This window comes from Falco punctatus (assembly GCF_963210335.1).
Source record: "Falco punctatus genome assembly, chromosome: 2".
Taxonomy (NCBI): domain Eukaryota; kingdom Metazoa; phylum Chordata; class Aves; order Falconiformes; family Falconidae; genus Falco; species Falco punctatus.
In genome coordinates, this window is record NC_137581.1 from 91,881,688 (window position 1) to 91,904,768 (window position 23,081).

Genomic DNA, 23,081 nt, shown 5'->3' on the forward strand with positions numbered 1-23,081 from the left:
TTGCAGCTATCAGTGTGTGGCATAATGAAAATTCGGATGAGTTTTTAGTATGCAGATGAATGCACAAAGCCTTCTACTAGAAATGCTAGAAGAAAGTCGTGTTAGGATTATGGCATAATTTGGCTATGAGAGAAAAGATGGAGGTGGAAAGTGCAGATAAGTGGCAGGCTAGATATGGTTTGTCATGGTGACTGCAAAGGAGATGCAACTGAAAATGTTGTTTCAAACATACTGTTCTTGGGGTCATGTCCCTGAAGAATAAATCTGAGCCAGAATTTTTGAGACTTTCCTTTGAATAAAAACAGACAGATCTGGAGTGAAGGGATGAATATTCAAAATAATAACTAAATCAATATAGGCTTAGATCGTCATAAATGCTGGAGGTGGGTCTTGAAAGAACTCCAAATGGCATAAAGTGGTAATGGACAGATGCACAGAGGAAAAACAAAAACAAAAACAAAAACAAAAACAAAACACCCCCCCTCCCCCAAAAAAAAAGGACAGACATGGGAACTTAAGGAGGACAAGATTTTGATGGTGGATTATTATTTTTCAACTTTGGCTCAGTTCAAAACCAATGAGAGACACAGGTAAGACCGGACTATGTTGTGTCTAAGGGGAGAAGGCTAGTTTACAGAGGTTCTGGCATGAAACTGGAGAATAGCTATGTTTAATGAGCTTGGAGATGGGAAAGAGGAGCAGAGCAGTCTGTAGCTGGTGAGAAAAGGGGATCAGAAAAAGAATGTTTTTGCTGGGAGCGTGAGAACTGAAGGAGGAGTGAACAACAGTTTGCTCAGGATGAAAGAACTGAGGCAAACGGAGGAGTTGGAAAAGAGAAATTCTTAATATGTGACATGGAAGAAGGAAAGGAGTTACAGAAAAGGAAGTGATGGAAAGCAGATGTCTTCATGTACAAGACATGGGTGAGATCCCGAAGTGGAGAGTGAAGGAAATGCAGGAGCAGGCTGAGCGGGAGGATGATTTAGGGTAAATCATTTAAATTATAAATTTATAATTTATAAATCATAAATTTACAAAAAACCTCCTTGAAGTGACAGATATTCTCCAACTGGAGAATGGAGAATTACTTAACTAGGAAACTGGAAGAACTGAAGGTGGAAAAGACAAACTTGTAGTGGCAAAAGACAGCTCTTGGGTGAAAAGGGTGAAGAATGAAGCAGATAGAAAATGAATGTAGGAAAAGAGAGGGGAGACAAATACTGATAAATACCGACGAACTGGAGATTGTGGAAAGACTGGGTGACATAGCATGAGGGGGAAGGAGACCTTAAGTATGAAGCTGAAAGATACACGACCATTGTTTAAAAGGGAGGAACATCACATCAGAGATCTGAGAATATGGCTGATGAAAATCATTGCAGTACAGTTGGCTTTGGCATAGGGTGAACTGAAGGAGGAATGGCGACTGAACCCAGAAGGGAGATGTGGGACTCCAGTAAAGAGAATGGATGGACCAGCACAGACTTGCAAGGCGTACGGTGAAGATAAAAATGCATTGAGTTGAAATAGAAGAACAGCTGCATGGAGAGCAGACAGCAAGAAAATGATAGGGGGGAGTGGAGAAGGGTCATACGCTGCTAAAAATGGAGAAAGAGTATAAGGGATGTAGCCAGGGAGGAGCACAGGCAGGGAGAGAGCAGAAGCCCAGTGTGACTGCCGTGAAATGAAGCTGAGGGGCAAGATGCATTTAAGAGACCTCTGAAAGAGAGGGAAGAGAAACAAAAGGATCCAGGACTTGGTGAGGCTGAAAGGAGGGACATATGAAGAAGTCCTGGGTGACAGGTTTTTTTTTACAGAGACAAAGAGAGTGGGAGGAAAGAAGGGTGTGGGTGTGAATTTTGAAGCTCTGAAACAAGACAGGTAGAAGCAGCAAGACAGGAAGATGTAGCATAAGGTAAGACAAAATTTTCAAACTTGGGTGGTAAAAATAACGGTCCTCAATTCTGTTCAGTCATGTCAATAGAAAGTGGCTTTAAAGCATAGTCCCCTCAAAACATTTATCTCTTTTCTTTCAAGAGATCATCTGCAAATAGTGTGGGCTTTCTTCTGGAGAGGGCAGAGGGAAATGAACTACTGATTCCTGCTCTCTCCTGTTCAATGTGTTCATTTACACTGGTGAAGAGGCTGATAGAAACCATTGTTAATTAAGCAGCAGGTGATTGATTTAGCTGAGAGAAGGCATAGATGTTAACAGCATCATTCCTAAACAAATTTAGATCTTTCTGTTTCATCACATGTGGCAGGTCTAGTTGGATGATGTCTGTATTAATGCTTAAGATGGACTTCAGCTTGAATGCGGTCTGAATGGCTGAGACCAGGTTTACCTCAGCAGTCTGCACTGGAGGGCTCTGCTGCTTGATGATGGTGTTCCTTTCTGTCTTAGGGACTTTCCTATTTCTCCAGCTGCTTCTGCAAAGTAGCAGCAGCCATGAAAACTTATTTCAGTGAGAGCTTTGCTTGGAAGTAGATACTTTTTTTCCTCAGTGCAGGCCTTGCCACTTCTCCGTGCTTCTGTCACCTGGAGTTTGGGTTTCTGCAGAGAGTGCTCCATAAAACCATGCTCAGAAATCAAAAGAGAATACACGAGTGCAGAATGCCCGCTGGCTAAGTGAGTTCCTCGTAATGTTCCCAGCAGGCAGCCTTGGCTCCTGTGAAATTCAAAACGTGTGTTTTTACATGCGCTGCAAATCTTTGGGACAGGATCTCTCTCGATCAAAATACACCACTCACTCCTTGCAATAACTCAGCAACTGAGGTTCTTCAGGTGAAGGGGTTCTGCTTTCTCTCATACCAGGGAAAGATCTGTTGATCTCATATCTTTCGTGCTCATGAAGGTGCTCTTGAACAGCATTAGTATTTCATTCATTATGTCTGCAAAAGAGCCTGAAGCTACAAAGCCTGTTTCCAAGATAAGCTTTCTCCCTTCTGTTTTTGAAAAGGGATTTGGTTGTTAGGCTTGGGGAGCCGCGGCAGACTGCGGTTCTGGTTTGTTTTCTAGGAATGACTAAGAGAGGAGGAGTCATTTCTGATGACTTTGTTAGCAACCGCATTTATTTAACTGTACATGAGCTTGCTGAAAGTATGTTTTTAATCTTGTAAAACCCTCCTCAGTTTCCGATGTTGCTTCTCACACACATTCTGTTATTTTCCCTTTATAGCTTCAGTCCTTCTGTGTTTGACATACAGGTATTTCCAGGAATATTTTAAAATGGATTTTTTTCAACTTGGTAAACTTATTATGTTTGAATATTTTCACTGTTGCCTAATGTCTGAAGATTTCTTGTTTTAAGTAAAACCCCTCGACCCTGGTTAAAAGCAACATTTTGTTTTACTGTATTATCAGCAAAGCCATCTTAAAAGTGAAATACATGAAATCAGAAATATGAAAAAAATAATCTGGTAGACATTTTGCTTTCAAGTTATATCAAGAAATGCAGAGAGAAGGCTTCATATCTTCATCAGAATAATGCATACGTGGGCTTAAGGATTTGATTGGAGACTGCATCAGAAAGAAGGTTGTGATTTGAGTCCTCAGAAGCAAAATAAGCGAAGTGCACAAAAGCTGGTTTTGGTTCAGAATGATCAGTCCCCATTAGCTTCCATGATGTGATTTCAGCTGCATCCGACCATGACAGCAAATAGTTTCTTGTGTTTGGTCCCAACCAAGACGCAAAAGCTTAAGAAAAAATTTTGGATGTGAGGACTGATACTCAGTGCTGCTGAAAATCTGAAAGCATAAGGCTTCAGTTCTCTGTTGTGGACCACACTACCTGGTAAAACTAACGTTACCCTTTTCCCCAAAACTGTGTTGGAACTAGTTATCCTGTACTGCAGTGACATCTACTGAAGAAAAGCGAAAAAAGCCTTAGGAAAGCAGCGTTGGACTCAAACATAAATGCAATCATCAAAGCTTTAATATTTTTTAAATATCGAGGGTTTTTTTTTCTGTTGAATATTTCAGAGCTATTATCATCTGATCGTTACTCAGCACCCATCATCACACACATACCTAACTAATGTATCCTGCAACTTGTTTTGTATGCAAAATATATTTGATTCCTGAAAGACTGTATTTGTTCTCCATTTGAAAATGGAAGTGAAGGGGTTTTTTTCGCACTGAAAGAGGGAAGACATGAGAATTTCGGGGCTGGCAAGTCTACAAGGTGTTCAGACAGAGCTGGCTGCGACCTGCGTTCCTCAGGTGTTGGGAAGAGGTGGAAAGGACAAAAATTTTGCTATTAAGGTGAACTGCTTGTACTTGCATTCCATTTATCTAGAAAGTATTTGATGACATGTTTTCTTTATGCTTTCCTCTTGCCAGCAAGCACTGTTTTTACCGGACATTAAACTGAACCCCTGTTTTTATTGACTAATGACTTGTGTTATGTATAGCTGCTTGTAGGCAATATCCACCTTGTTTGCTGGGGAAGGTTTGTGGTCTGTAGCTGCCCCACCTGGATACTTCCATCTTTTTCTTCCAGGGGGCTGGATTATGGGCTCTAACCTTCCTGCCACTGGCAGCAGTGGTTGCAGGTCTCTGGATCAGGAGGAAAGTGGGATTCCTGCCTGCACCTCTACTTCTGAAGCAGATAGCATCTTGTCCTTTCTGTTGCAAGACCCTTCTTGAAGGGATACTTCCAAGCAGAAGAAAATCCATCAGTGTATGTATGTGCCAAACCATCAATGAGCTAGAAAAAAAGAATAATATAGGTGCAAAATGTTGCTCGATTGAGATTACTGTTGTTTGAAAAAGACCTGAAAACAGTGATGGGAAGGTTTTATCGTTCTTCTCTCTTCTGCATTTTTTTTCTAGTCTCCCAGCATGCAACACTTACAGCCTATAATTAAAACAGCTTGCTGCTATTTGCATTTTCATGAAAGGAGCCTCTTCTAACATACCACTCTTAAATCTCCTATTTGAAGTTGAGTGAAATTTAATTTCAAGGCTTTCCTCTCTGCAAATCATTTAACTCTTAATGGCTTTTTAGTCTAAATTTTTCTCTGCTTCTCTCTGAGTGTGTGTGTCCCCTTCCCGCTCTCTGTCTCTCTCTCTCATTATTTGTTCACCTTTAAGCCATTCCAAAGCTATTGGAAAGACAGATTGCAAAGACAGAAGCCTGAATTTTGCTATTATGCTCAACAACTCTGGCACGAGTTCCTACATATTCCTATATAAAAATATGTCTGGAGCCGAAAACCCAGTGAGGGAAAAATGGGCTTCAGGCTGCTTATTAGTTAAATAGTTCTATATGGCACTGTCTGCACATGGGAGCCATATTTTCGGATTTAGATGAACAGTGGAAGAATAGTGCTTGACATGATATTCTTGGAAGTGCTGAATTTAAGGACATATATAAAATTAAAGTACTGTGCATATGCTAAGTGGTAGGTACTTTGTGCAATACAACTGATCAAGGCATCCCTTAGAAAAGTAATAGCTAGCAGCAAATAATGTCTAGCGAGTGGAATTTTCTGTTGATTCTCTCATTCCCTTCCCTATCTTTCCTTTTCCTGACAGAAACAGATGGAATTTTATTTTCTCACAATTAATATGAACTGAGACTAACAGCTCCTAAACTGGCAGTGAGGAGGTGGAAAGGTGTGGAAAGAAATAAAAACATGCAAACCCTCTGTAACAGTCTTGAACAGTGAAATGAGGAAATAAACCTCGTCATATGAATTAACCATGACTTGCCTGTGGCTTGTGGATTACGCCCAATATGTAATCATCCATCAACTCTTCAAATAATTTGTGTTTGTGAAACAATAACACAACTCTGTTGTCCTTCTACTGATGATTAGATCTTCCAAACTGTTATGAAAAAAAAGGAGCATTGCCATGTTATTTACCTAGCATTGAGGCCTGCAAAGGTGCTTTTCAGCTTTGAAATTTTTTAAGCATTGACTATATGGAAGCCATCAACTTCCTTAGAACATTTCCTTTAAGTTCCTTTTTGCTTAGTTTCCTCTTTTCCCAAACTATTTTCTTTTTGTGACCATTACTTTATTTTTAAAATTGTATTATTTAATCACAGGGAAGAGCAGTGGTATTAAACTCAGTTTAAAATCTACTCCATCCAGCATATGGACATCTTCTGAGAAAGCATCCACTTGACTTTCTTGTAGGCTAGCTCTGGAAACAGTCTGGATGTGCCCCAGGTACTGGCCATGGTACGATTGTCTGACGCACACCCCAGGAATCACACAAGGAGTTTCTGTGCCACAGCTATCCTTAATTTTGAGAAGGAAGACCTTCTAAATTGAACAGATTCAATATCTTAACTGATCCCCTAAGCAGGTCATATGGAAAGACGAGGAAACTAATATTCAGAGAAACAGAAGCTGCTGAAATGCCATTTTATAAACCTTGGCTGAGGTGTGCAGGGGGAAGTCCTGATACAACACTCAGTTTCGTTCCTGAGGAGGATCTTGGTGCAAATTTCTGCACGTGCAGGACCTGATCCCACGGTGGGGAATGCATACTGCCCAACCTGGAGTGAGGGTTCTCCTGCAGCATGAACAAGGTGAGGATATCTTCTTGGGCGAAGAGCAGTAAAGGAAGAGTTTTTGTGTGAGAGAAACAGAAAATCATGCAAACTAGCATCACAAAAAGGGTCTAAATCTCAATGAACAGCATAGACAGATTGAAGAGCAGAAAGGACTGACTGAGGAAATACAAAGCATGGACTAACTTACCTGGTTATCATGAGAAGCCAAAAGTCACAACAGACTTCTTCCTTTTCCTGGGTTTAATCTGGTCTCTGACGAAGATGTTTTGGATATTCTGGATTTCCTAATTCTAACCCTGGTCTGTTACCACCGTGCTAGTTAGACAAGGCAGTATTGCCAAGGCTGGCACGCCTGCTGTCATGCCTTGCCCAAGGAAGGAAGACTTGTGACCTTTTCTGAAAAAAATATTATGACCTTGAGTGTGGGGTCCTCACCAACTACTTTTCCCTCTCCACGTGCGCATTTTCAGAGGGGTTGGGCAGGGGGTAGGTCTCCTTCAGTCCTGAGGCACTTGACCTCTGCTACAGTTGGGGTATATTTCAAGCTCAGTTTTGGTTTTGCTGAAGAACCAAGATCATGCTGGTCCTGAGTACTGGCTACATGTTACTCTAAGATCAGTAAATTTATTTGGGTATGATGGACTTTGCAATTGATACTGATATTGCTGATCATGATCTCTTATTTAAAAAGCTGGGGGTCTCTGCATTCTTGGTACTGTTTGTATTGATCATAATCCTCCCTAGCATTCATTATCAAGGTCAAATGATCAGAGTCACTGTTTCTGGTGTGACATATGTGTATCTGTCCTGGTTTCAGCTGGGATAAAGTTAATTTTCTTCTTAGTCACCAGTGCAGTGATGTGTTTTGGATTTGGTGTGAGAGCAATGCTGACAGTTCACTGATGTTTTTCATTGTTGCTGGGTGATGTTTATACTAAATCAAGGACTTCTCAGTTTTTTGGCCCCTGCCAGCGAGAGGGCTGGAGGGACACGGGAAATTGGGAGGGGACACAGCCAGGACAGGTGACCCAAACTAGCCAAGGGGATATTCCATGCCGTATGATGTCATGCTGAGTATATAAACTGGGGGAAGAAGAAAGGGGGGGACATCTGGCATTATGGCGTTTGTGTTCCCAAGTAACCATTACACATGATGGATCCCGGCTTTCCTGGGGATGGCTGAACACCTGCCTGCCCATGGGAAGTGGTGAATGAATTCCTTGTTTTGCTTTGCTTGCATGCACAGCTTTTGCTTACCTGTCCCCTAAATTGTTCTCATCTCAACCCTCAAGTTTTACATTCCTTTCCGATTCTCCTCCCCATCCCCCTGGGTGAGGGGGAGTGAGTGAGCAGCTGTGTGGTGCTTGGTTGCCAGCCGGGGTTAAACCACAACGGTATCCCTTCCTCTTTGCACTCACACGTGCATGATTCAGGCTGTTTAATGCTTATCTTAGCCTGCCGTGCAAAACAGTAGCCACAGAGTCTGTCAGTGATTCCTCTTCACTGAGGAAGCTGAAATACAGAGGGTGCTGATGGTTACACACCTTAAGCTTAAGCATAGCTTCCACGAAGGTGGCTGTGAACCATGGGATGAGAGATGTTGAGTATACTAAAATTATTCAGCTTCATATTTTCTGCCAAGTGGACTCTGAAAGTTCTGGGAGGAATGCCAAAGTGATGCTGGTAGATGAACATTTCTGAGCCATCTTGTCCTCGACTGCAGGAAAACAGAAATGTTGTTGGATCAGGATATTTTTTATAAGGCTACCTTCTCTTTGCTTTGCTTTTCTTCATATGGAGTCATGTTAAATACTGGGTCGAAAATCTTAGGTGTCACTTTTGATGGTGTCCTTCTCATGGAAAACCATGTGTTGGATGAACCTTTTAGCTACACAGTGTGCATAGATTGCACCTTATTTATTTCATGCCAGTATCATATGCATCTTCCTCAGTTTTCTGCTTTTCCATTGTTTTGCTGATTCACTGCATACAGCATATTGAAAATGCTTAGTAACTTTGCAAACACCATCAGCCTGATTCACATTCCTTATATTGTGTGCCCATTTCATGGAAGATCCAGCTTCAGTCCACCTCAGTGTAAAAAGCTGTGAAAGGTTCTGCCCATGTCATATGTGAAACCTCCTTCTTCAGCATTTGCTCAACAGGATTCTGCACTATATGTTGTCTTGTATTTTGTACCTAAAGGCAGTGGCTATTGAAGTTTCTGCCATGGTGACTCCCTTATGCAGACCTGCCCTCTGAAATACGGCTTGTTTGATTCTCCCAACTATTTTTCTTTGCTTAAAAAGTTAAAAATTACTGCCGTGGTTGCATTATGATGGTTTGAATTAAAATTTTTGCTCCTGGTAATTTTGATGAGGTTGAAATGTTTCTAGGTAGTTGCTAAGCCCTTTTCAGCACCTTAGCTCCCTACTATTATTTTTGTTATTACTGTTGTTGTTATTATAATTATTATTAGTAGTAGTATTATTACAGTTCTGGAGCTTTCTTTTATGTTTAGCACAACCAATGTGGAGAAATTTTCATTTTATGTCTGTCATTTTTTCCCATAAACAGGAAGATTTCTTTCTATTTGACTTGAGTTATACATTGATTGATGTTTCTGATGCTCTCTTCCATGCCTTACTTTTAGCAATTGTAATTGCACCTTCAATGGAACATTCATTTTGCATTAGCTTCTTGTATTCTGGAGGGATTTTGTGGTGATGTAGTAAAATAGTCTAAAAGCCGTTAAAGAAAGATTGTCAAATTTAGTTCATTTTTGAAGCATTTTCTAACTTTTGACTCCTGTGAGAGCTAAAGTGGCCAAATCAAGCATATGTTAAAATTTTAAGCATTGTTATTCTGTAATATATTGCTATGTGAACAGAGGGAAGAAAGTATGTAGGAGGTGCTGAACATGAAGAAGTCAGTCAGCCTGTAGTAATAAATGTCCCAGTTAATCTGCACAATGCTGGATTTAAAGTCGTTGTTAAGAATTCTGGGTTATAGATTACATTAATAGCTCTGAACAGGTATATCTTTGTCTGGGGGTTGCAGATTTATTTGAATATGTTGAGTATGATGCGCAGAGTTGAAAGAAACTTATTTGCATAAGAGTAGCTTCAGAACTGGAGGCACCACTGAAGGACAGAGCCAGACATAAGGCATTGTATTCTGCTGAGACTGGTGATGGCAGATGAAAAGCCCATGTAGAACTAGGGGACAGTAAAAGAAACACTGGCGCATGATAGAGCAAGGAGGCTTTATCAGGTTGCTTTTGGGAAAGGCAAGCTTGGAACTGTGGAGGAGACCTTCCTCCTATTTGACTCCTCCTGTGTTTAGGGCAACACGGATGTGCAAAAAGTCTCTGTAAACTGAATCGAAGAAATACTCATGGAATCAATGACTGATGTAATTAGCTTTCTTCCTAGTGGAAATACACAACAAAGCCCCACATGCTGGCTAGCCGTGTAATTTAACAGTCAGTATAATAATTTTTCAACCCTAAGAATTAATGCAGCACATCGTTGTACACACACTATCTAATGAAAACATGAAGTGTCTTGATAAATATAATAAAATTGTTGATATTTATATAAATCTGCTGTGGTGCATAAACTTCAAATGTAGCTAAAAGAAAAAACAAACAAATTAAAACCATGTATAAATCTGCCTTTTTTTATGGGTTTGCTTATACTCAGACTGAAGATAGACCGAAAGTGGGGTCACTGGGACCTGTAACATCGTGCATGTCAGGGCTGATATTACGTGGGAGTTGTTCAGAGCAATATGATTCAGATTCAATGTTATTTGAGGCCATGCTACCATAGTCCTGACTCACGAGAGAAAATTAATATGGGCTGAATCCTATTATTCTCCCTGTGAATATACCTTTGTCGGAATATATGCATCTTTTAATCGAATTTGGTATCTGATTTTCATTTCGGTCCTAGTTTACCTCTTTTTTTTTTTTAACATGTGTAAAGCTAAAGCGGTGGATTTCCAAAGCTGCAAAACGAGAACAGCAGTTCCTTTTGATTCCATTCAGTCTGCTGCTTCTTTCTTCTGCTGGACCATGCACCCTCTCACAAGAGTTTGTAGCCCAATCTTCAGGTTTAGTGTTTACCTTCCCACTTCCTTCGTAGCTACTTTGCCTTTTCGGACTAATGCAATTTTATGCCCTATGCTATGTTTTCTTTAGAACATTTTTTCCTAAAGCTACTGAAGCACTGAAAATGTGCACAAAAGAGCAGATTTCATTAAAGGGCAGTACAGGAGTTTAATTATAACCCAAAGAACAGAAACCATCACTTCTTTGTGTCATCTTTATGCAGTAGTCATTTCTCAAAATGCCTCAGGCATCTTGGAATGTCAATTTATTAAACTTGGCCTAACAAAAAATTCTAGGGCATCATTTTGCAAAGGATGTTTTATTACTGAGCGAACATCAAGAAATATCAAAAATAAATGTTCCTGACTTTGTGTACTGAAATAAACTGAATTACAGCCTCTTCAGTAGTGAAAAATTTCTATCTTCAAAAGGAGTTTCCTGTGACCAGGACTGGATGGAGTAGTGATACATGGATGGGGACAGTGCAGTGGCATTACTGTTTTCCTAACCCATGATCTCAGAAGCACTACTTGGGCATTACAGCTAGCTCTCTGTCCTTCAACATCCCTCCTTTATTGGCTCAGATGAGAAAAGTCAACCAGATAAATCACAGATATATGCTATTCCATGGTGGGCTCTTTCCAGCTGGAAGCATAAAACGCCCCAAAATGTGGGCTCAGGTCCACAAGAAAAATTGATTACTGTCCCCATGATTTCTATGGGCTAATATCCTGGCACACTTCCACCATATGTGGGATTTTATAAATGTATTTAAGGGACAGCTGTTAGCCAAACATTATGAATTAAGAGGGTTCTGTAACTCTGCTGCTGTGGTGTGTCTGATCAGAGCATCACCACAGCTAGCTGGCCATGGCCAAAAGAGTGGTAGATGGCATGAATACAGCAATGGTGCAATGAACTGAAAAGGTCCACTGTGAACACAAGTCAGGGGCATAGAAAGCCCTGTTCCACACACGGAAACATGCCACTTTGTAACAAAAAAAACCACAAACAAAACAGTGGGGGTTTTAATCTTCAAATTATTTAGGTGGCCATACACATTCACTATTTATAGCAGTGCTGGTGGCAGGGGACTGGGGAGGAGTGGAAAGTTTTATGAAATATTTTGGAAATCCAAAATAACTATATTTTTCCTTGTGACAAAGCTGTTGTAAGTAGGACATTAGTCATTTGCTATTTGTTTACATGAGCAGTCTGACAGAAAGATAATTTTTAGCCCAACTAAGAGAGGGAAAAACCCCATCAACCCTCAAACAAAGTCTGTCCGTGCAACGGTATGACATTAGCTAAGCAATCCATGTCTTGTCAGTATATTACTGCAACTTGTTCTTAAGTTGTCACAGTCAGTAAAAAAAGTCTTTGTCTTGTGCAAATAAAAAGACATTTGAGTATTTCTAAGTACAACTTTGAGAGAAAAAATATTTGCTTGAGACAAACAAGTGTTTTGTGACAGCACTATTTCAGGTGAAAAGAATGTAAGAATCTAAGCAATGTGTCTCTGGTGTATAAATAAATGCCCTGTAATTGTCTTTGCTTAAAGTGGAGGTAATGGTGTTGAAACAATAGACTCTTTTGAAAAATTAAATCCTGTAAAGTGATATATGTGTAAGGTCAGCTGAACTATTTGAAGGTAAATCATTTTTCTTTCCTTAGCTACTGGCATCTTTAATCTGAGTAAGAAGACATGCAGAAATTAACTCCGTGTGTTCCACAGAGGTAAGAAAAGACCTATAACAGGTATAGGATCACACCTGCCACTTCAGTCAGCAGGAACCCCTTCAGTACACTGCCTCTTGACTGGATTAGACAATTTCTAGCACAAAAATGTCCAAACTGTGTTCAGACATGCTCAGCTCCCGCTAAGACAGTTTTACACAGATGGCTGGCAAGACTAATGACACTGAGGCATTTCTGACCAGCTTGGGGCCAAGGGGCTAATACTTCACATTCCTTTTAAGAGGTTGGGGTACTTTAAACAAGCAATGGCCAAAACACCTCTCATATACACAAAGAAATGCCAGATCAGTGGGTCCAGATCCTAGCTGGAGCTCCCATCTGGAGAGGAGAGCACTGACCAGCAAGTAGTTATAGTTTAGGGGTGCTTTGATACTCATGCAGCTCATACAGTTTGCCATAACAGGCAAAAGTGGCCAACAGCCTCCAACAGGCTGCACACACCAGGTAACGCCACCCAGAGTGGAGCACAGATTTAGCACTGCAGAACTGGTATTGCATCTTATTTCATGTCAGATTACATGGTCACATGGTGTACTCGTACTGTACTTTCTCCATTTCTCAGTTTCCATTTTGCCTTCCAGCCATTTCCAATTCCAATCTCGCAGCTCCCTCCAATTTTATGTATAATTTACATACATAAAAAGTATGTGTTACACTGCGTATACATATATCTGATATGTACATATCTATATAGCACTGCTGCTCTCCCAGGCGGCAGCAGTATCCTGTTGTAAAGAATTCTCTACCCAAGCACAGTCAGTAGTGGAGCTGAAGGATCCTTATTGCATGTGTAGAAATACTCCACTTGTGATGGGAACATCAGCCTTTGCACCAACAACTGGGTGCAAGCACAGAGGGCTTAATTTGAAAAGGTTTTGGCTCTGTCACTGTGCTTATATCCTCCTTTATTTTGAATACATGAGAATTTTTCCATTAGAGCTCACTTTGTGCAGTTATTTTGGGAATAATTTCACAAGCAACTGAACAAGAGTAAAGACATAGCACAAGAATAAAGACATAGTGAAAGAATAAAGGAAAAGCTGTTAATGCCAAGTGGGCAAGAAGTTACACTCACAAAAAAAGAACTACTAGAAAGAAAAACACTATACTCTGATAATTCAGTTATTTGGTATCTTACTTCTTATGCAACTAATTTTCTTTACATCCCTGGTGTTTCCATTAGAAATATGATTCTCCTTCCCTGCCTCCTGTTCAGCTGGTATTTTGGTCATGACAGTTTTTCATCTTTAAGAACAAAGGAATTTTTGTACTTTATAAGATCAGAGTTTCATGCAGTCCCATGACTTTCCTCTAACAATGACAACCCAACTGATTGCAAAAAAAGGAACAAGCAATTGTTACAGGCAAAAAAATAATTTTCTTTCTTAACCTCAACAGCTGTCAGCTGCAAAAGAAAAACCTGAAGGGATGCTCCCTATTTAAAATTATCTCTATTATTATCACCATAAATCATGGTCAGGACTATTTTAACCTCTACAGGTCTATTCCTTTGTGATATCCTCTTAATTCTTGATAGCAATGTTATATTGTGGTAAGGGTTTTCAGAATTATTCTACTTTAACTCTTCACATTTCCTGATATTCAAGTTCAGTGTATGTTCTTATGTTTGGAACAAAAGACTATATAAGTTTACATTCTTTGTATTTATTTTCTTTTTAGTATTTATTTATTGCCCCTCATTCATCTCTACATTAAACAGCCCCATGTATATAGTCTCTCCTTGTATGAAAGTCTCAAGAGAATTCCCAATTTGTTTCATCAGCTGTTTTTGAAATAATTTTATTTGCCTTGTTTTGAGACAGAAAGAATAAAACTAAAAACAATAGAAAATACAACTCTGATTTAAATAATGCTTGCATATGGTCACTGTTATTTTTGTGTTGCTTGTAGGCCTAGCTTGATAATAATCCTTTTACAGAGACAATTCCAGTGTGGTATGATTTGCCTTAGGGACCAGTGGCATCTTTGACCCCTTGTTGAGAAACATTCGGAAAAAACCCTTAGGCAGAAAAAGTATTCCTACCAAGGTCCTGAGAAGTTATCTCTTTGTTTTGCCTAAGAGTGAGAGCATATTATTTTAGCAGTTCCACGATTCATTTCAAAACTCTCTGAATGTACCATTTAACCATGAGGACTTGTCCTTCACTTTATCCTGCTGTTTCAACACCTCTCCCTCCAGTTCCTCAAACTTCATCTTTACTACCTGGAGGTAGAACAGAAATGGTGTAGGGCTATTCTGACATTTTCTTACTGTCTCTACCCTCCTTCACACCTAAATTTTACTCATATTCTTATATTTTTAATGAAGAACATTTACATATTAAAAAAATGTTACACAAGAGAAAATCTTGTTATTTTTTAACTATGTAACAAGAATAAATCTTGTTAAAATTGAAAGCTAGCTAAAATAGTTGAAACACTTCATTTTCTTCACCCAAATGCTGAAAGCTGAAGGTAAGGTGGTGTATATGTATGAGAATGGAAAAGCACATCATTTTTGTATCTTTTTAAGAAATACTTCAATGGCTGTATCATCGTTTCTTACACTAACAAACTAAACTATATATATGTTCAAAGTATTTAACAGTAATGTTTTGACACAGAGAAAAGAAAACCCCATTACCTCTATGTACTGCTGATTCAGGGCTGTCTATTGTTAATTCAAACAGTTGCCTTGGGAAAAATAATCCTTACTTATGAATATTAATAAGAATGCTCCATTTGGCTCTGTTATTCTGCTCCACAGCTTGAGACATTCCCTGTCCCTCCCTGGCTCGGTCTTGTCACTGTGCAGATGAGGTGCAAGCCCAAAGGACAGGGACGGGTGGCGGGAGGTGACTACTCTTACCTTCCAGAAAGGGAAAGACAGAGGTGCTGGCAGCCACCGCTTGTGCTCCTGGCCCTTGTTCTACAGCCTTTCCCCAGCCACCTGCCCTCTCGCTCTCCTTCCACACCTTCCAGCAGCAAGAGTACACTCTGGGGTCTTCTGCGCTTGGTGGGGCTCTGTCCCCAGAAAGCTGAGAAAGGCTGTGCCTGGCAGAGACACACACCCCCCCTCCCCCGGCGCCTGCGTTGCTCCAAAGGTGGGTGTTGAGCACCCTCATGGGCAGAAGCGTTATTCCTAATATAGCTGAATGAACTAAAATACAAGTAATTGAGAAACTGAATAAATTAAATAGCACTTTATGTATTCTATTTTAACCAAGCTATTCTCTTTACAAAGAATATCATTTTAAGGAAAGCAGAAGCTGCTGGTGCTTGTGAGCTCGCAAGCCCGGAGCTGCAAGCAAACCGCCTCTGTCATCATTTGAAAACACAACGCTGACAGATCTCTGACTTGACGGTAGCACTAAACAGGATTAACCACTTTGGCATCTCAGGTTTCATTGCACTGAAATGGAAATAAGTGCTGTTCACACGAAGAATGGCATTTATTATATTATTCATGCCTGCAGTGGCCTCTCAGGGTGTACGTGGTCAGTCACGTCATGCCAAACAATGTTTGACTTGAAACTAAACTTTCAAGAGTGCTTTAACAGTGTTATTATCAGTTAATTCTTCTTTGGGTCTTAGGGTGCTAATTGAAAGACATAGCAGCCTGGTTCAAACACCCTGATAACACCCAGCTTCAGGAAAAGCACAATTTGGTTTTATTCTTATGCAGCACATTTATTTAGCAGTTAGCCCCTCACCCACCCATGGCACTCCCTACCACCTGCATTTCATCTGGGACATGTTCACCAAGGGGTATAGCACAAGCAGGACTTATACAGCTGTGATTCAGAGGCCTGACTCATTTGATGGCAAATTTGGGATCCCATTGCCAACCAGAGCGACTCCTTTCCATGGCTCCCTCAGGTCACAGCTGCTGCCCTGCCCCAAAGTCAGCCCAGGCAGTGGCCAGCTTGAGCTTCTGGCTTGCTCCCCCTTCCCACTCACCAGCTGGGCTCCCCCTCACTGCCTCCATCTCTCTGTGTCTTGCCTCCCTTTTGCCTTCCTCCAGCCCCAGCAGAGCTGAGGGGCCACAGGAGGCTGCCAGCAGGCGCTGGTGAAGCAGGGAGACAAAAGAAAACGTCAAGGAGTTATTGGTAGCAACTGGCAAATCCCGTGGCAGAAGTGCTCCATTCAGTGGCATGACAGAAACCATACTGGATTTGGAAGCTGTGGGATCACGAGTTCCAAAGGCTGCATAGGAGAGAAATTCACCCCTCACAAGTACCTGTATGACCATGCCAGGTTGCCTAAAAAATTTGGGAGAGAACAGTGCACTTGCTTAAATTTGTTCATTTTCTGCAAGCTTTTGCACAGACAGAAGAGCTCAATTTTTATTTTTTGTTAACCACCCACAGAGCTGTCAAACCTTGCCAGACAGACCTCCTGCTGCATGCCTGGGACTGAACTGGGCAGTGATCCTCCTGGACAGCTGCATAAGCCCCAGTGGCACGGATATGGCAGCATTGGCTCCAACCGCTGAATTCAAAGGCAGGGATTATTAGCACCTTAGGGAAGAGGGTGCTCTATTTTACTTGAATTTCTTTTCCACTTTTAAAGAGCATCCAAAGGAACAATGTTAGTACATTAAAGGAGACTATGTTTTTGTTTGCCAAAATGTGACCCTGGAGCCAGAACAGTTCCTCTGTGGTAACTAAAAAGCTCCACCATTCATTACCCTCCTGTTGGATGACACTTGCAGTATCCCTTGAAGAGATCCGTCCTTACCTAGGTATGCAGAGAAATCAACTGCATTAAGGGAAAAGGGGTAAGTCATACCACCTTCCATACTGTTTTGTGGAGTGCCTCAACCGAATGAGAACAATTAATCATGAATTTTAACTGCTGCAAAATTCATTGGAAATTGGGTCAAATACATTGCTAAAATATTTGTTGATGCATCAGGATCGGTGACTTAGCACGTGCATAACAGCTTTTGCATTTGGCCCCCTAATACAAATCACTGATCCAGATTATTGTAACCCAAAAGTAGAAGCTTTGTTTTCTGGTGCTGCTGCTTTATTTCAAATCTCATGTTCATATCCATTCCATTAAATGTTTTCTCCCATTTTATTCATGGATTTTAAACTAGTTGGAAAGCTTCCTACTATGTTCACACAAGTAGTTGTGCTTCACTGAAATTGCCTCCAGTAAAGGGATGATTTTTTCTGCCATTCCTAGATCCAAAGAAAAAAAACCCTAAGGTTGGCTATTTTAACTCTCAAAATAGGATATTTAGAGCTAAAAGTTCTGAAAATGTTTGATTCACCATATTTCAATTCAAATACAATGCAATTTATGAGGAAAAATAAGGGTCAAAACAGAGGAGTTACACATACTGAATCAAAACATTTCCATTTACTGAAACAGTTTTACTCAGTCCGCATATGAACATGTTGAGGATTTTGATATTTCAGCTATGGAAAAAATACCATAGAAATGGAAAAGTTGTAGGGAAGGAAAAAACATTTTCTGTCCAGCCCTGCATATTATTTATTCAACCAAGAGGCAGCCTGAAGCTCCAGAGAACTTGACAGATGCAGGGAAAAGAGCCCCCTTATCATCTCTTATTTTATCTTTTTCGGTATTACAAATCTATTGCAAATTTTTGTCCCAAACATTCTGGGGGTAAGCATTTTGTTCTTTTTGCTTATCACTCTGCAGGAAGCATTCACTTTAGATAATAGAAAACAAGATAAAACAAATCTGTTTTCCCTTGCTGGAGCAATTTTAATCACTCTCCATCCAAAGGCAAAAGATTACCCATAGTTTAAGTCCATCTTACCTGAAATTGGTTCTTCACTGCTTTTCCCCTACAAATCAATTCCTAAATAATACAGCAAAATATTTTAACAAGTTGTGTGGCCAATAATATTCTGTTCCCACTTATTTCTGTGAGCTTCCTGTACCTCAGAGAATTTATTTTCAGGTTTGAGAGATGCAAATGAAAATAATATAACTCCTTTTCTTTCAGTGTTACCAGTTCCTACATGCATGTCGAAACACCTTATGTATATACTGTAACGTTATAGCATTATATGAAACATATAGAATGTCTGAATATTTTTACTTAATATAGTCACAGTGAGTGTTCTTTACACTTGTCATCTGTAATTATTCCTGTTCTTAATCTACACAGTTTAAAAATTGTGAAGGAGGTGATGGCACTTCCTACAAGCAAGCAGAAAAGAAAAAAAAAAAAGAAAAAAGTTATTAAAAGAATATGTCATTGTCACACTTCAGGTCTTGAAGTTCTTCTGAGGCTGTTCTGGAAAAGGTAGATTAATTCTTGGGAAAGAACAAAATGTTAACTTGCTGTCAGATAAAAATCTACAATATCTGTTGAATTCACATAACTGAGAGTAGAAGGCAGACCTATTTATGTCTGAATTACGGCTCCCCTCAGGTAGTGAAACTGTGCATCCTCTCATGTATCTGTAATATACTTAGTTACATAGGACAACCATATTGTGACAGCTTGAAAGAAGGAGGACTCAGAAAATAGGAAGTTTAAAATTCTTACTGAAACAATTCATTTTTAGAAGCTAGTGGCATGCTCATTGCAGAAACAATAAAATCCTTTCTCTGAGGAAGCTGATACTTTCCAATGGCCTTAAAGATAGCTTGCATTCATTGCATCGTATTGCTGGCAGGGACCATGGAAAGGTGACTGAGCCCACCCTCCATGTGAGGGCCAGTCTACCTGTGCCAGCTCTGACCAGTGGTGCCTAGCTTTTCTTGAAGCGTCTGAGGTTGGAAGCTGCACAACCACCCAGCCCATCTTCTTCCCTATCCTCATAACTTATATGTTCAAGTCTTTCTTGCTCTGTTTTAAACCTGTTCTTTCTTGACTCATCCACTATGGAACCAGAGAGCAAATCCATCCTTTTCTCTTTACAGCAATCTTTCACATATTTAATACACATTCCTATCTGTACTGTATAGCTATGTATGTTATTTTCTCTTTTTCTGCTTTACCCCCTTCAACCTAAATCCCTGTTGGGTTCTTTTAGAATTTCCTTATAGGGGATATTTTATAGATATGAATGTTCTTTTCTGCTCTCTTCATGGGCTACACATTTACTGAAGCCAGACAGACCACAGCTACTGAGCTTTTCTAGGGCTGTGTAAATCAGGCTATTTCACAAAATGTTTGTGCTTCTCTTTCTGTATTTTTTTATGTGATTTGACTTTCTCACTGCACCTCTCTGACATTATCCTCTTTGTACAGATTGTGATTTTTCTTTTTTCTTTCTTTTTTTCTTTTTCACATAATTGCAGCTTTTTTTCCCTGCAGAACACCCAGTAGTTCCCTCTTCCTGTTTGTATAGCTGATCATATCTGCCTCCACCCAGTAGTGTGCAATTATCCCTGTTGAATAGTATCCTCCTTTTTTCAGACCCAATCTCTAGCGTGTGAAAATCCTTCTAAATCCTGCATCTGTCTTCCAGCATGCTAAAGTCTCCCAGTTTGATAAAATCTGCAGTTATGTAAACAAGTTTTCTAAACCATCGCTGAGTTCATTAACATCATTCTGACAACAAGGTGCTTGTACCAGCTCCCTAAATACCTTCATCTACATTGTTTCCCTTGTTTACTTGAAGAATATCATATGAAACCATATCAAAAATCCAACTAAACTGACATCCAACATGACACCCAATGTTCCTCCTCCACTGACGATTCCTCTTAGTTTGTTGCAAGAGAGAATAGATTTGTTTGACATCTTTTGTTCTTGACAAAGCTATGTTGGCTGTTTCTTGTTATAAGTTCTTAAAAATAGCTTGTTTACTTGCTCCAGTATCTTTTCTGGGCACTGAAATTAGATTGGTATACAACTACCCATTTCCTTCTTTCCTTTCAACAATATTCTTTGTCCCTTTCTGTCCTTAATATCCCTCCACTGTAAACTCTCACAGATAACCACTAGTAAGTGAGATTTCACCAGCCAGTCCTTTAAGTCCAGCTGATGGAAAAGCAGCAAATTTTGTCTGGATAATTTCTCACTTGGTTTTTTGAGTCAAGTCTGATATTCATCTGTTTTCCCAAGTATCAATAATGCCTGCTTTCTTAAAAAAAAAAATCAAAATTAGATGCAAAAATATTAAGAAGCTTGGCTTTCTCAGTGTTGTCTGTCAAAAACTTTCCAGTTCTGCTTGATACTGGAGTAATCATTTGCTTGATTCTGTTCCATTTCTGGTAATGTACTTAACGATTTCAGGTTACTCCTCATATCCCTTGCTAGTTGCGTCTCATTTTCTGCTGCCTTTTCTGATTTCATCCCTGCACAATCTGACTACACTTTCATAGCTCTCCCAAGTAACCTGACCGAGCTTCTCTTTTCCGCATGCTTCATTCCCATCTGAGGTTCAGGAAGAGCTTGTAACAGCCAGGCTGATCTTTTACTGTGCCCCTTACCTCTTCTGCATGGATTGTTCAGTTACTTACACTCTTAACATTACTACTTGGAGGACCTGCCAGCTCTCTTAAACATCTTTTTTCAACTGCATCAGCCTCCCAGAATATCATACTAACTGGTGGTATGAGTTCATTGGGATCTAGCTCCATGAAACAACTTGGCTTTGTTTTGATGTTGTTGCTTCTTTCTAAAATCATGGACTTTCCTTGCAAAAAAACTGGAAAGCCACACAGATGTATACGTACATACATATATACACATCACACATGTTTATGTTGCTCTTTGTGAAGAACAGTAAGAACTTAGAAATTGCCTGGCTTTTCTGACCCAAATAATTAAGTTTAATACTGACAAAAGAAAATGAAAGATGACGTGCAAGTCACCAGAAAACAAATTCATCATTCTACTGGAAAATGGAAGCAGGCAGGACTTCTTATTCCTTTTCTAATAATGCTGTAAAGAAAATTTTTGCTTTACATCAGCTGTAGCTCATAGGTGAAGAACACATGTGAAGGCATTTAGCTCCTGGATTAGAAAACAGTGTTAAAAGTTTTCTTCTGTGCTGCTCTTTTCACTGGTGATTTATCTGTGATGTTGTAGACATTTATTCTTATGTCTATTGTTTATTCTCAGTTTCACCATGTCAGGGTTCTAAGAAGCTGGATTAATGCTGGCCAGGCTTCCTGATTTCAGCCTCCTGGGAAAATTACAAGCAGGTAGAGGACTGCACCAGCTCTTATTTGACAAGATCTGCAACAATAGCGATAGAAACCAACGGTATGGTGTCCCACTGGCTCACAGCGAACAAATTCCTCCGATGTTATATCTAGCACTGGCTTGGGTTTAAACGATATCTTTAAAATATGTTTTTGTTTCTTCTCTGTCTCCCAATGACTTATTCTGTAACACTTGGCACATTTCTGTATCCATCTCTATATGAACATAATCTCTCGATTTCCTGCAGAAGTTCAGTATGACAGAAAGGAGAAAATACTTCAAATTAAGCAGCATCCATCTGCACTGGCTATAAGTGTACCACACATTTGGCCATCATGACTTATGGCAAGCATGTTTCCGTATTTCTTTGTCTTTCTCTTGTATATTTTTACTCACTTGGATTAGCATATTTTTACTTGTTTCTCTCATGTTGTCTAAATATTAAATATTTATAATTTATGGCAAAGACTCATTTTCCTTGCTTCCAAAGAACCATTTTCTGCTTATGAGAGTGCTTAAAATAAATTGTTAGCAGCAACTTGCAATACATGCATGATACTGAAGCAGGCTATATGAATTTCCCTTTCATATAGAAGAGTTTGAGGTGGTTTTATTGTTTTTTTTATACATTTGGGTTTCCTTTTTCTTTTTTCTTCCCATTAAAAAAAACCCAAAAAAACCACCAACAAAACAAAACCCTCCCAGAATCTCACTCTCACAACCTTAGTTTTGAATTTAAAATATCACTTTCAAGTACCGAAGATGAAACTTGGGCATGGAAAGTCCTGAACGTTGTAGTATTTAAAAGATGATTTCTCACCAGACATACTTAGGCTTACACGCCTCTTGAGGTCTGAACTAGAACACCTAGCGCTTATAAACCGAGAACGTACCCTCCTAAAAAGCCAAGGAAGTGCTTTTCAGCTATTACGCGGTATTTATAAGCACGGTTCTCTGTAAAGTAATTGTGTAAAACCCCTGAAGTAGACGTGCACCGACTGTAATACGCATCATACAGCTGTGGCCATTCGCGCACGTTAACGTGAGCTGCTCCTTGAGGCGGCCGGTGCGGTGTGCGCGGCTGCACCCTCACGCCGGCACCGCACACGCGGCTGCAGCGCGTCGCCTTACGCGTCCCAGCAAAAAACTTTTGTCTTTAATCCCTCACGCATCTTCCAGACATTAACTGCTGGCACCCAAGTCTCCCACAGAAACACCTGCCATGGGGAAACCTTCCCGCCCCAGCAGGCGGCCCCGCCCGCAGGCACAGGACCGCGGAGCCCCGCGGACCCCAACCCTCCGCAGCCGGCCGCCCCCCGAAGTGTCGCCGCTTCCCGCCGCAGCAAGGGCAGGGGGACAGGTGCCGCCGCGGCCGCCGTCGCCACCGAAGCCCCCCAACGCCGCCTGCCGCCCTCCCCGAGAAGGGCGGCTGGGCGCGGGCCGGCCCCTACCCCGCCGCAAGATGGCTCCCGGGGCGCCCCTTGCCTTCGCCGCGCCCCGCCAGCGGACGGCGCCAGGTGTGAAGGCGGGA

General features: G+C 40.5%; 1 protein-coding gene across 1 annotated transcript in view; it reads left to right on the plus strand.

Moving 5' to 3' along the window:
* The first annotated feature begins 492 nt into the window (after positions 1 to 492).
* Positions 493 to 23,081, plus strand: part of SCML2 (Scm polycomb group protein like 2) — a 96,373-nt gene continuing 73,784 nt past the window's right edge. The window contains exon 1 of the mRNA XM_080377139.1: positions 493 to 23,067. The gene's annotated coding sequence lies outside the window, so the exon portion shown is untranslated. The remainder of the gene's footprint in view (positions 23,068 to 23,081) is intronic.